General features: G+C 35.0%; 1 long non-coding RNA gene across 1 annotated transcript; it reads right to left on the bottom strand.

The window, feature by feature from the left end:
* Window positions 1-12,723: 12,723 nt before the first annotated feature.
* Window positions 12,724-13,092, bottom strand: LOC112746967 (uncharacterized). The gene is made up of 3 exons (XR_003174686.2): window positions 13,040-13,092; window positions 12,904-12,955; window positions 12,724-12,830 (listed from the first exon to the last, which is right to left on the bottom strand). It is a non-coding gene; the product is annotated as an uncharacterized lncRNA (long non-coding RNA).
* Between the last annotated feature and the right edge of the window lie 2,287 nt (window positions 13,093-15,379).

Here is a 15,379-nt window from a genome sequence, read left to right as displayed (position 1 = left end):
AATTTAAGTATCAACATTGATATAAAATATTTTTTTTAATTTATTAATAATAAAAACTTTTATGATATCTAAAAAATGCTATTTAATTTATTAAAAATTAAAAATTAATATTCAATTTAAAAAACATAAAAATAAATAATTTTTAAATATTTAAAATTTATTATAAAAAATAAATTAAACAAAAAATAAATAGCAAATTATAGACGTATAGAATTCACCGTAATAATGCCGAAAAGTGGCAGATTTTAATGAGCAGGGGAGATATTTCATTGAATAGAAATATTAACCACATTCCTATTTGTGTGGTCCCCTGACCGCTAGAACCAATACGGGGAGTGCATCATGGTGGTTCATGAATTGAAAGGAACAAGGCAATACGATGATTAAAGAAGATATTTTACAAAACATTATTTCTAAGAATATTTTACACAAATAAAATAAACTAAATACAATATTACGAGATTACTATAAAATAAAAATGAATATATGCGTGTTTGTTTTCCTGTATGAATTTGTGGTTTAAAATTATCATTTATGCATAAATAATAAAATTGAGAGAATAAGTAATAAAATTGATAAAGTACATAAAAAGAACTTGTGTATTTTTCATTCAATTGAAAACAGAAAAGAATAATTAATTATGTATATACATAAATACAAAATAAACTAACAGAAATTTAAATTTTAAACTATACTAATAAACTAATAGAGTTTTGAATTTTAAACTTTTTCGTAGACTTCTGAAGGCGGTTGATTCAATATGCCTACAAAGAAGGATGGTATATTCAGCTTAAAAAAATTAGCATGAAATGATTGAGTAGTCAAAGGTTTGATAAAAATATCTGCCGCCGTGAGGAAAGAATGGGAAGTAATTTCATGATCCCAACTCGAAAGTGCAATCAACTTCCATATGTTTAGTCTTCTCATAAAAAATCGGGTTGGCAGCGATATGTAATGTACTTTGGTTATCGCAAAACAGAACTGGAGGTCTTTCACAAATAATGTGAAAGAATTGCAATAGGTTTAATATCCATAAAAGCTCACAAGTTGTATTAGACAAAGCACGATACTCAGCTTTCGTAGAGGAACGAGCAACAGTGGTCTGCTTCTTACTTTTTTCAGACACTAAACAATCCCCAAAAAGAAGTAGTAGCTAGTTGAGAAACGGCAGGTATCGGGGCATCCGGCCCAATCGGAATCACTAAATTCACAAATCTGAAAAGTAGAGTCTCTAGAAAAATAAACCTTTTGCCTAGACTATTCTTGAGATAGCGAAGAACCCGCCTTGCAGCTTTATAATGGGCCTGAGAAGGAGAGGCCGTGAACTGGCTAAGCTGCTGGGTGGCATACATAATATCCGGTCGAGTAGTGATCAAATAAATTAATCGACCAACAAGACGGCGATAAACAGAGGGATCTAAAAGAAGAGGACCATCATCTTAGTAAAGTTTAACAGTACTATCCATAGGGACAGCAGCAGGTTTAGCACCAAGTAATCCAAAATCATCTAATAAATCAAGGCAGTATTTATGCTGAGAAAGAGAAATACCCTTTGAAGAGTGAGCAACTTTAATGCCTAGAAAATACTTTAGTGTACCAAGATCCTTAATCTTAAAATTGCACTATAAAATCTTCTTAGAAGCAATTTCAGCAGCAGAATTTCCAGCAATGATGATGTCATCGACATAAACTAACAGAATGCATATGTCATTGTCCAGAATTTTGACAAACAAACTATAATCAAAAGTTGTCTGTTGACAACGACAAGAAAAGAGAAGAGAAGAAAGTTTCTCATATCACATTTTGCTTGACTGTCGTAACCCATAAAGAGACTTAAGGAGCTTGCAACACTGATTGGGACCGGATGGAGTAATGCCAGGAGGAAGTGCCATATAAACCGTTTCTTTCAAATCACCGTGTAAACCTCAATCAATGTTTAAATTATTTGTCACTTAAGCAAATCCAATAAAATTAACCGAAGTATTTAAACCTCGGGTCATCTCTCAAGGAATTGCAGGGAAGTGTAGTTTATTATGGTTATAGAAAAGTATTTTTGGGGTTTTGGAATAAGAGACAAGAAATGTAAACAACAAGGAAGTAAACTAACAATTAAGAAAAGTCTTAGCAAGGATTGATAATTGGAATTCCTATTCCCATTATCATAGTCACTTGTGATAGTAATTGCCTTTTGCTCTCACTTAGTTAACCTCTAACAATTGAAGGTAAGTCAACTGAGCAATTCAACTTGAGTTTACAAGTCCTAATCAAAGACTAGAGTTAGTGAAGCTCAAGCCAACTAGCAACTTTCAATCACCAACCAACAAGAGACTTTGACAATTCAAGAGTCTCCAATTTACTCAATCTAAGCTAATAACATAAAAATTTAACGTGAAATCCAACCAAGCATTTTATCAAACACTTGGAAGGTATAAAATAAAAATATGGAAAACTAACAAGACATAGCAAAATCTAAGACTAACAATTACAAGAGGAAACAATAACAACAAAGTAAAGAAAACAATCATAAACATGAAAACATAAATTGCATTAATATGAAAATTGAATCTAACATGAAGAGTTCATAAACTAAATTGGAAAAATAGAGAAATCAACAAGAGAAGATAAAATAAGATGCCAAAGTAATAGAATGTAGAAGAGAAACTGAATTAAAGTAAGATAAAATTCTGAATTGGAGAAGAAATAAAACTAAGACCCTAAAACCTAGAGAGAGGAGCTAGAAAACTACATCTAAAACCTAATAATTGTGTATATGAGAAGTGAATGATTGATTTTCCCATCCAGCTCCACTCTGCAGCCGCTAATCAGTATTTTCGGGTCTGAAACTGGGTCCAAAGCAGCCCAGGAATCGCCCCCAGCGAATTCTGATATCTGCAGCACGTGACGCTTTGTCACGCATACGCGTCGGCCACGCGTATGCGTCACTGAAAGAATTTCTAGTCATGCGTACGCGTCATCCACGCGTGCGCGTCATCCACGCGTGCGCGTCATTTGTCTACTGCACAAGTCACGCGTACGCATCGTCCATACGTGCACGTCGCTACCAGCTTCTGAAATTCTCAATTTCTTGTATTCCTTCCATTTTTGCATGGTTCCTTTCCATCTTCTAAGCCATTCCTACCCTATAAACCCTGAAAACACTTAACACACGTATCACGACATCGAACAGGAATAAGAGAGGATTAAAAATTAGCAAATTTAAGGCCAAAGAAGCATGTTTTCAATCATAGCACAAAATTAGGAAGAAAAATGTAAAACATGTGAATTATATGAATAAGTGTGAGAATAATGGATAAAATCCATTCAATTCAATACAAAATAAACCGTAAAATAGCAGTTTATCAATCTCCCCACACTTAAACATTAGCATGTCATCATGCTAAGCTCAACAGAAGCTATAAAGGAGGTGAGGTGGAATGGTAGAATTTATGAAATGCAACCTATCTATATGAATGCAACTAAATGAAAAATGCTTTTTCCTACTTGGTTAAAAGTAAATCAAATTCTCCAAAAACAAATATGAACTGGATTCCACTAATTCAAATCATAAAATGAAGTACACATAGACTTGCAAGAAGAAAGCTCGTGAAAGTTGGGAACAAAGAATCGAGCATCGAACCCTCACCGGAAGTGTATACACTCTAATCGCTCAAGTGTTTAAGGTTCGATTCTCTTAATTCTCTACTAACCTTGCTTTCTAAGGCTTGCTCTTCTTCTACCAGTCAACAAAAATTTAATGCACAAATACACATATTAAGAGGTCTTTTAAGGGTTGTAATGGGGTTAGGGTCAAGGTAGGATTGTATTTGGTCAAGTTGACTAAAATCTGAATCCTTGATTAACTCAAACTTCCAACCTAACTTAAGACAATCCATGTAATTAGAACACAAAATCTAACTACCCATTAACTGTATTTACCATATATTCATGCATCCCAATTTTGAGTACAGCTCACATGCATTGCTACCACCACTTACTTTGGGGTATTTTATCCCCTTTTTATTGCTTGTTTTTTTTTTCTTTTTCTCTCTTTTTTTTATTTTTTTTTCTTTTGTTTTTCTCAATGCATATGATTAAGGTATTGAATGTAGGAATATGTGCTCAACTATTTTTTTCACCTTTTCACAAGAATATACAACACCCAAATTCTAAACCAAATGTTCCAAACCCAATTTTCCCACACTTAAATCATGAGCACTCTCACTAGTCTAAGCTAACCAAGGATTCAAATTAAGGACATTATTGTTTTCCGCTTAGAGTTAATAATGTGCTAAAGTAAAGAACAATTGGGGTTAAAAAGGCTCAACATTGGTTTGCAAAGGATAATGAAAGGGTAAGGCCATATGGGTATGTGAGCTCAGTGAAACAAAGGCCTCAATCACGCAAGTGCATGCATACATAAAAAAATAGAAATATAGAATCAAGCAAAACAAAGATCACAATTTTAGAGAGAACAACACACACCAAAATAAAACATTAGTTGATAAAATACAACTAATCAAATAGGTTCAAAATCTCACTGGTTTTGTGTGTTCGAGCTCTAAACCATGTTCCAAAATAAATTTTTTCAAGCAAGTTCAACAAAAAATTTTAATTCAAATTAGTGAAATGCTCTAAACAGTTTTTTTGGAAAAGAATTCATCACTTCAACTAAGTAGTGGTAGAATATGCACAAAATCTAACAAACATGCAATCAATCATGCAAATACAACAATGAACTAACAAAAAAATTAAACATTAGTGTTGAGAAGAAAATAACTAACTCATGAAAGTTAGTATCGACCTCCCCACACTTAAAGATTGCATCGTCCTCGGTGCATACAAAGATTTGCAACTGTACAGGTGGCTACAGCTGATGCTTTTCTTCAAAAGATGGGGCAGAGAGACTTCTTGTGCCCCAGTTAGAAACTTTTCCTTTTCCTCTTGGTGGCCAGCCTGAAAGAAGAGAAGAAGAAAGAAGAAGAACTTACAAACAAAGATATGTAAACAAATAAAATATGGGTCGGCTAATGCCAAATAATAATGAGGTTCTCAACTACATGGTAGCTATAATATGTGAGTGAGAAAATAATAGAAGCAAATGGAATATGGAATAAATACCAAACAAGTCAAGAAGCACCGAAAACAATGCAAGAAATATGCAACAGTTGAGTAAGAAAAGTTAACACCAATGGAAAATTAGTAAACTTAGAAAATAAAATAAAAACATGCACAAAGCAAGAATGCAATGAATGATAGTATGCAAATGCAATAAGCAAAAGAGAATAAAAGAGAATAAGGATGAGAAGTAAAAGAAATGAAGAAGAAGAAAGTAAGAAGGGAAGAAGAAAAGGAAGAAGAAAGGGAAGAGGAAAGAATAAGAAAGTAGGGAAGAAAGTAATAGAATGAAAAACAGGACGCGACGCGTAAGCATCTCCCACGCATACGCGTGGGTGTGAATTGTTCGCCTCGCATAGTACGCGCACAGTGGCAGCGCAACTCTCTGTTCGCTGTACCAAAAGACGACATAAAGGAATGACGCGTACACGTCGTCCACACCTACGCGTGGATGGAAAAAAAATGCAAGTGACGCGTACGCGTCAGTGACGCGCACGCGTGGATTGGGTTGTGCGGTTGGCACCCCACCAGCGCGGTCCTGGCACAACTCTCTGTCCAGACCGCGCGCTCGCATTGTCTCAGAACTATTTTTGCATGGTCCATTTTTGGGCATCGACGCGTACGCGTCGGTCACGCGCACGCGTGGCAGTCTCTTTTTTTTTTAAATTTAACAGGCTACCAAAGTAATGTCAAACATTAATAAACAAGAGAAATCACAATGTAAACTAAATAAACCTAACTAAAAATGAAAATTTGACTTATGACCAATATAAATAAAAGAGAAAATAGAAAGAATTTACCATAGTGGGGTGTCTCCCACCTAGCACTTTTAGTTAGAGTCCTTAAGTTGGACATTTGGTGAGCTCCTTGTCATGGTGACTTGTACTTGAACTCATCTTGAAACTTCCACCAATGCTTGGACTTCCAATAAGATCCAACATTTTCCAGTGAATTCACCAAGCCTTGATGAAGTTCTCCACAAGATTTGAGCTTCCAAAGTTGATCCTCTTGTATGCCGGGATTCCAAATCTTATTTCTACACCCGTCTTTAAGTGGATCATCATTGTTGCAACCGGGTGGCAAGCAATCCGAATTCTCAATGAAGTACTAAACTCTTCTCTTAGATCTAACCAAATTATCACTAGTCCAGCCCTTGTATCTAGCTCTTGAAATCTCAACCTTGATGAGGCTTGATTTGTAACTCCAACCACTAAACATCCTTCTCTTACGCTTAATTCTGCAAAGCCTCCTAAGTTGGCCATCTATTTCAAGAATACCATACTCAAGTGGGACAGTAAATCTAATAGAGATAAGTTTTACCCACTTAAATGAAGGAGTAGATGACAACCTAGGTAGAAAAGTCTCCAACGATCTTGACAAAGCATATTCAATTCCCGTCCAACCTTTCCGAGGGACTTCCACCTTTTGAAAAGATTCTTCACTTTCAAGCTCTTCTTTACCGAATTCATCCAACTCTTCTCCATCACTCAAATCAAAAGTATGAGGTTGAGAGAAATCTACGTCAATATTGCTTTCAATTTCATCGGGAGAAGGCTCTTCTAACTCAAGGGGTTCACTTGTTGATGCAAATTTATTACTAGGATGGCTTGATTGATGATCATCATCACCAAGGGAGCTTGTCTTGATCTATTCCGTCCAATTCTTCATAGGAAATATGCCTTAGAGGTTGTGTACTAGCCTCCTCAACATCGATTTCAAGCTTCTTGGAGGAATACTCTACAACTCTAGATTCCCATGGAGGTTCAGCATCTCCTAAGTCTTCAACCACTTCTTCCTCTGCAACAATTACAACTTTTTCTAATTCCAATACAAAGCCACATTCCTCACTTTTCACCGGAGTTTCTAGTCTCTCCGTCATGCTATGTTCCTCATTAGATTCTCCACATGTAGCCATAGGTGTACTTTGAGTGTTGAAGTACAGTGAAGCTAAATTATCTACTACCTCGGTCAAGGTAGCTATGAACTCTAGTGTCGTCCTTTGCATCTCTCTTTGCTCCTGAAGAACAACACCAAGAGTGTCATCCATTGGAGATTGGGGTGGATATGAGGATTCATTAGTTGGGAGGAAAGGTTCATGATAAGAGGGTGGTTCATCATGATAAGGATGTGGCGGTTCAACACTCTCTATCTGTTCTACTTGTTGTACAACACACTTCAATCCCTTGTTCTCAAGTTGAGATTTGTTAGCCATGAGAGCTTCGTGTGCTTTTCGTCTTTTCTCTCGCTCCATTTGATGGATGGTTGCTTGAAGTCTATCCATTGCTTCCTTAAAATGATCTTGTGGCTCTTGTTCCGCTTGGCTAACATAATTAGGATCATATTGTGGTTGAAAGCTTGCATACATTGGAGGTGGTGTATATTGAGGTAGTGGTTCTTAGGAGTAATTGGGTTAGAATTGGGGTTGCTCTATGTATGGTTTATTTGGCTCATATGGTGGTTGGTATGGTGGATAAGGGTTAGGGTCATATGGAGGTGAATGGTAGAAAGGGGCTTGTGAGTATGGTGGTTCAAAGCTATGTTGAGGAGGGGGTTCATAGGCATATGAGGAGGCTTGTTGGTAACTACAAGGGGGTCCACCATGGCTATTGGGTTGATATGCATCCTGGAATGGCTCTTGCTTATAGTACATTGGTGGAGGTTGTTGCCGAAAAGGTTGATCATATGCTCGAGGCTCCTCCCACCTTTGATGGTTTCATCCTTGATGCATATCCTCATTGTAGCTTTCATTCCCTACAACATAGTTGTAACCACTCTCATAGCCAAAGGGATGAGAATTCATAGTAGCAAATAAAAATAAAAACTAATAAAAATAAGCAACAAAGTCTAAAACTAACAAAAACTAACAAACAAGCAAAAGATAAATATATACAATAACCAATAATAAGGTACACATTTGCAATTTTCCGGGAATGGCGCCAAAAACTTGACGGAGGAAAAATGTCGGTAAAGATTTTCACAAAAATGATCACGTTGCAAGTATAGTTCTAAACCGACAAGTAAACCTCAATCAATGTTTAAATTGTTTGTCACTGAAGCAAACCCAATAAAATTAACCGAAGTATTTAAATCTCGGGTCGTTTCTCAAGGAATTGCAGGGAAGTGTAGTTTATTATGGTTATAGAAAAGTATTTTTGGGGTTTTGGAATAAGAGATAAGAAATGTAAACAACAAGGAAGTAAACTAACAATTAAGAAAAGTCTTAGCAAGGATTGATAATTGGAATTCCTATCCCCATTATCATAGTCACTTGTGATGGTAATTGCCTTTTGCTCTCACTTAGTTAACCTCTAACAATTGAAGGTAAGTCAAGTGAGCAATTCAACTTGAGTTCACAAGTCCTAATCAAAGACTAGAGATAGTGAAGCTCAAGCCAACTAGCAACTTTCAATCACCAACCAACAAGAGACTTTGACAATTCAAGAGTCTACAATTTACTCAATCTAAGCTAAGAACATAAAAATCTAACGTAAAATCCAATCAAGCATTTTATCTAACACTTGGAAGGTATAAAATAAAGACATGGAAAACTAACAAAACATAGCAAAATCTAAGACTAACAATTGCAAGAGGAAACAATAATAAAAAAGTAAAGAAAACAATCATAAACATAAAAACATAAATTGCATTAATATGGAAATTGAATCTAACATGAAGAGTTCATAAAATAAATTGGGAAAATAGAGAAATCAATAAGAGAAGATAAACTAAGATGCTAGAATAATAGAATGTAGAAGAGAAACTGAATTAAAGCAAGATAAAATTCTGAATTGGAGAAGAAATCAAACTAAGACCCTAAAACCTAGAGAGATGAGAGAGCCTCTCTCTCGAGAAAACTATATCTAAAACCTAATAATTGTGTGTATGAGAAGTGAATGATTGATTTCCCCATCCAGCTCCACTCTGCAGCCTCTAATCAGTATTCTCGGGCCTGAAACTGGGTCTAAAGTAGCCTAGAAATCGCCCCCACGAATTCTGATATCTGCAGCACGTGATGCTTTGTCACACGTACGCGTCGGCCACGCGTACGTGTCGCTGAAAGAATTCCTAGTCATGCATACGCGTCATCCAGACGTGCGTGTCATTTGTCTGCTGCACAAGTCACGCGTACGCATCGTCCATGCGTGCTCATCCTACTAGCTTCTGAAATTCTCAATGTCTTGTATTTTTTCTATTTTTGCATGCTTCGTTTCCATTCTCTAAGCCATTCCTGCTCTATAAACCCTTAAAACACTTAACACACGTATCACGGCATCAAATGGGAATAAGAGAGGATTAAAAATTAGCAAATTTAAGACCAAAGAAGCATGTTTTCAATCATAGCACAAAATTAGGAAGGAAAATGTAAAACATGTGAATTATATGAATAAGTGTGAGAATAATGGATAAAATCCATTCAATTCAATATAAAATAAATCGTAAAATAGCGGTTTATCAAGCACCAAAAAGTAAGAGGTAAATTTGATTGAAACATAAGAGCACGTGCAACATTTAAAATGTGTTGATGTTTACATTCGACCATTCTATTTTATTAGAGAGTTTCAACGCAACTTCGTTAATGAATGATGCCTTGAGATGAATAAAAATCATGTAAAAGAAATTCAGGCCCATTGTCAAAACTAATAATTTTAACCATTGAATTAAATTGGGTGTTTACTAAAGCTATAAAATTCTTAATGTGTTGTGACACCTCACTCTTTGATTTTAGTAAAATGGCCCAAGTAAATCGGCTAAAATTATCCACAATAGTTAAAAAATATTTATGATTATGAATAGAGTTTTGGCGAAAGGGCTCCCAAATATCTAAATGCAATAATTTAAAATTAGCAGTCATTTTATTTATACTAATATGAAAAGAAAGTTTTCTTTGTTTGGAAAAATGACATACATCACAAACTTCATCATAGTGTGTTGGAATAAAGGAAAATTGTCTATGTAATATGTCAAGTCTGTGTCCAGAAATATATCCTAAGCCGAAATACCATAATTTGAAAGACATGAGATAAGTGGTATGAGTGGAGACAATGGAATGTGATTACAATGAATTATTGACAGAAGACGTTTGTGTAAGAACATACAATCCTTCTCGTAAGCTACCCAAATTAATCATCCTCAAGATGTTCAATTCTTGAAAGTGACAAGAAAATCTTGAAAAAGTGTTTTGTTAGGGAAGTATAAAAGTAATTTTAGATACAAGAATTAGATTGAAATGAAATTGAGGCAAATAAAGAACGTTGGAGAGAGTTAAAGAATTTAAAAATTTAACTACACCAACATAAGAAGCAATAGCGGTGGATCCATTTGGCATATGTACGATGTTGGATTTGATTTTAGAATAAGATAAAAAAAATTGGACAAATTTAAAGTAATATGGTCAGTAGCACCTGAATCAATTATCCAAGCATCGTTAAATATTGATTGAGATGAAGAATTATTTAAAAAAAAGAAAGTTGAGGAAGAGCATAAATGATGGATACCCAAAGTTGGGCTTGGGAGAAGCCTAATTTGAGAGGAAGAAAGAGTTGTCTCATCTGTGGTTGCTGATGCATGAGCCTCAGTTTTCTTCAGAAAAGTCATAAGAGTGTTATGCTAGGCTAGTGACAAGCCAGAAACTGTTTCTGGTAGATTATCCTTAGCATCTTTCTCACGTTGATTCTGAGTACTGAAGGATTAGGGAGGTGTGGTAGCTGCGCTAGTGACAGAGATAGTGGTGTGATCTGGGATGCGTGGTCGACCAGGAAAATGCGGATGACCTGGAAGATAGCCGTGATTCGTGTAACAGATGTCAATGGTGTGGCCGGTTCATCCACAATGAGCGCATATTTTCGACCGAGCACTTCCGCGTCCTACGCCGGCAAGGGAAGAACCATGTCCGCGGCTTGAGGAAGGGCGTCGACTATCGATGGCAGCGATCAGAATTTTCTATTCATCAAGAATGTGCGAGCAGCTCTCGTTTGTGTTAGATAACCATGGCGAAAACCTTAGTTGTTGGCAGAAGAAGATGGAGCAAAGGTAATTGGAATCGAACAATTGAAAATTGTTTGTCAAGCCCTTTCAAAAATCAAATAACAAAATCCTGGAGACAGTGAGTTTTGGCAGGATACGAACAAATAGAAAGGGATCCGAAGTTTTCCATCTCATCCCATAAAGTTTTGAGCGCTATGTAAAAGCTCAGTAATAGACAGGGAACTTTGCTTCAATTCATATATTTTCTTTTGGAGTTTGGCAATGCGAAGAAGGTCAGTTTGTGAAAGGTACCTTTTACGAAGGTCCTGCCAAATAGAAGAGGCAGTGGAGAGGTAAATTACACTATGGGTTATGGATGGTGATAAAGAATGAAAGAGCCAGGAGAGAATAAGATTGTTGCATCTCTCCCAGATCGAGAACAGAGAGTCATCAGAAGAGGGAAAAAAATTGTGCCGGTGAAAAATTCATATTTATTTTTAGAGATAACTGCCATGGAAAAAGAACGGCTCCAAGAGTGGTAATGATTTCTGGTGAGCACAGGAGAAACAAGAACAGAGGTAGGGTTCTCACTTGGATATATGTAAAAAGGGCTAGTTGGATTTTGAGAAGGGTTGGCATCATCCATGGTGGGTGAAGGTGAACCACCGGAAGAGACTAATGGTGAAGATGAATTGTTTGGATTCGTTGTTTTGACCATGTATGGTCATCAGTAGAGCTACTAGGAGCTCTGATACCATAATAAAATTGAGAGAGTACGTAATAATCAAGGTTCTGAAAATCGAACCGGTTATCAAACAACTCTAGTTACTGGTTTACTGGTTTACAGGTTTAACCGGTTCGATCGTGGTTGAAGCGAAAAACCGTTTTATAATAAAATAATAGATAAAATATAAATAAACACACAAAAACTATATGATCTTATCAATTTACAATCTCAAAATTTTTTTTAAAACACTCTTAATCATATGTTTCAAGTACTTTTGTCATCATCATCTTCAGCTTTACACTCATCACTCAATTAAAAAATCCACAACCCTAATCCTCTATGATTTCTTTTGGAAAAATAAAATCTCATTCAAGAAGGAAACCATAGCTGTAAGTAATTCGAGAATATTTGTGAGACTCAGCACTAAGACATAGAACAAGTATACATATAGAGCAATACCAAACAATCCAATTCTCAATTTCATGAATCATAAACAAAAGGCTGTCTAAATATCCATAGAATCAATCAAATTCAGCATTTAAAAACATCAAAAACCAAATTTTGTAGTTAAAGAATGAAGTAAAAAATATTAGAAATGAGAGTGGCTTGAACCTGTCTTCTGCATCAGAAAAATACACTACCATCATCATCATCACTCCTAAGTCCTCCTCCAATAACAACATCTTCATGATTTCCTTGCTCTAAATTAATAACATGGGACATCTACTGTTTGTTAATTTTTGAAAGCATCAATTTAGTTTAAAATTAAAAAACAGCAACAAATAATCACCCTAAACTCTGAAATCAATAAATCTATCAACAAAAATTTAAAAAACAGCATACTCATAAATTAAAAAACAGTAGCAAGGTTTAGAACAAACAATTAATCACTAGCAATACAGAACCTTGTATATTGTTAGTTGATATGATGCAGGGTGCTTTTCTGGATTTTTATTCTCCCCTCAGAAAATGACAGTTTCCCATACAAAATTGCCCCTAACAATACATAACCTTGTGTAGAATTCTGCACAAATATTACAAACAGGATTATATATTATCAGTGGTAATATCCAAAAGGTTAACAAAGGAGAATATACCTTGGGAAGCTTATCTTTCAGTGGTGGACCCAGATAAAATCCTTCTTTTATACTATCAATAAACAAAAGTCAACATGACAACAAAAGAAAACATACAAATGTAGGCAGTTATGAAAGAATAGAAATCTATTTATACCCTGGAAATAAGAATGACGATTTAAATGAGCCATTTCCAATCACTGGGCCATCAAGTTGAGAGAAAAAAGGATAGCTGAATGATTTCCTGGAAATAGAGACAAGAAAAAAATAAATCTATCAACAATTAATCATGCTTCAGCCTTCAAGCAATCAGCTTCAACAATTAATCATGCTTCAAGCAATCAAAAGCAAGGTTTAGAACAAACAATTAATCACTCTTGATGTGAAGAACATTCCAAACAGTGTCTGGAAAATATTCTAATAACCAGCAATCAGCTTCAACAATTATTCATGCTTCAAGCAATCAACAGCAAAATTTAGAATCAACAAGTAAGCACTTTTGATGTGAAGAACATTATAAACAATTTCTGAAAAATATTCTAATAACTAGATATCAGCTTCAACAATTAAATGAATTAATCATGCTTTAACAATTATTATTACAATCAATAGAGTTTAATCCTAGGTTTAGAAGCTATAAAACTAGAAAAATACAAAGCTAGCAGGGACAGCGGCGCGGCAGAAAGTGTCAAACAGAGCTGGCGCTGGCGGGAGGACACTGCGCGACGGAAACTGGCGCTGGTGGTGGCTGCAATTTTCAAAGGATGATTTTGTGACGGTTCCTCTGACGTTGGCTCAACGGATGTTGCGATGGCAGCGGTGGCTAGACGGAAGTGGTGGTGGCTCAACAGAGAGTGAGAGTGGAGACTGGAAACGTGAGAGGTGAGAGTGAAGGCTCGAGAGAGGAGAGGGGTGAGTGAGTGGGCTGTGTGCCTCTGTGACTAGGGTTCCCTTTGGCCATTCCACCATGCAAAACACGGTGTTTTGGGAAAAATTTCAAAAACCGGCCGTATCACGGTTCGGTTCGACCGACCGGTTCTCGACTGGTTCGGCGGGCCAACTTCAGTTTTCAAATCCTGCGATTTTGTCTTCTGTTCGAATTGTGTTTGCCAACGGTTTACAGTTTGACCGGTCCGACCGACCGATTCGAACTGGTTTTCAGAATATTGATAATAATACCTGTGAAACTAAATTAATAATTTTGTTGGACAAAATATCTTATCTTATTTTTTTTATTATAAAAGTGGAATGTATTCTATTTTTTTCTGGTGTTTTATAAAAATTCGAACAGAGAGTTGAAAACCAATATATTCAACATAACAAAGTAATTGCGAAAAAGACTAATACCATGATGGTTCTTGAAGTTACACTCGAGCTTTAAAGTGATATTTGAAATTGTATTCGAACCTCAAAGTGGTCCTTGAAATTAATAGTTACTTAAATTTGCCTTTGAAGTTACATTTAAGGACTTATAGTAGTCCCTAAGGCATTTTTCGTCCATCGTTTACTATCGAAAAATTGAGTTGGACTGATTCCTACTACGCGCTAACACTGTAACAACTAGTTGATATGGCGAAAAAGGCTTTATTTTTACAATTTAGTCTCTTATCCACTTTTTACACTCTAATTCCCAAATTTTCTCACCGGATTCTCTTTTTCTTCTTCTCCATTCTCTATTCTCACTCTTCCAAATCCAATAATCACTACAACAACATCATCATCAGGAATTTTTTTATATAAATAAATTAAATATTTTATTTACCAATATATGTAATTTAAGAAGTATTTACTAATTTACGTAACATTATTTATCTCGTTTACAGTGTAAACGAGATGATTATGAAGGTATCTCATTTACACAGTAAATAAGATAAGTGATGTTAAACGAGATAAGTGACGTTTTTAGTTGGCTTTATCTTGTTTAAAAACGAGATATATGGAGTTTTAGAAAATACACATATCAATAAACGAAGTTCATAATTATCTCTTTTACACTGCAAACAAGATATGTGTATCATTAAAAAAATAATAATAATTTAAATGATATTAATTTAATTTTTATTTTTAAATTAATTTAATTTTTTAGCAATTACTAGTATCTTGATACGGTTATCTAATATATTGAAACGGTTACACTACATATTTAATACAATTAAATTTTATACTAAAAAAAGTACATAATCTAAAACTACGTATTTTTTGAATTAATATCTCAATTAATTTTCAAGAGATTACATAAAAAAATTTAAAATTTAAAAATTTTGTTATATATCTTCAAATTTTCTTTGTTATATGACCATTTATTACATTGGAACGTCAGAAAAAACAAAAAAAATTTGAAAAAAATAATCTTTTATTTAATTTTGTTAAAAAAAAATTAACTATTTAAATATAAAAAATATAGTATAACTTAAGAAGGATAGAAACCACTTGTGAATGGTATATAGAAGTAGTTATTGATGACTTCTTGATAAGATAAAAACTACACTTGTAGTTA

This window comes from Arachis hypogaea, chromosome 15, assembly GCF_003086295.3.
Source record: "Arachis hypogaea cultivar Tifrunner chromosome 15, arahy.Tifrunner.gnm2.J5K5, whole genome shotgun sequence".
NCBI lineage: Eukaryota > Viridiplantae > Streptophyta > Magnoliopsida > Fabales > Fabaceae > Arachis > Arachis hypogaea.
The sequence above is the reverse complement of the archived record's forward strand: the minus strand, read 5'-3'. Positions and strand labels throughout refer to the sequence as shown.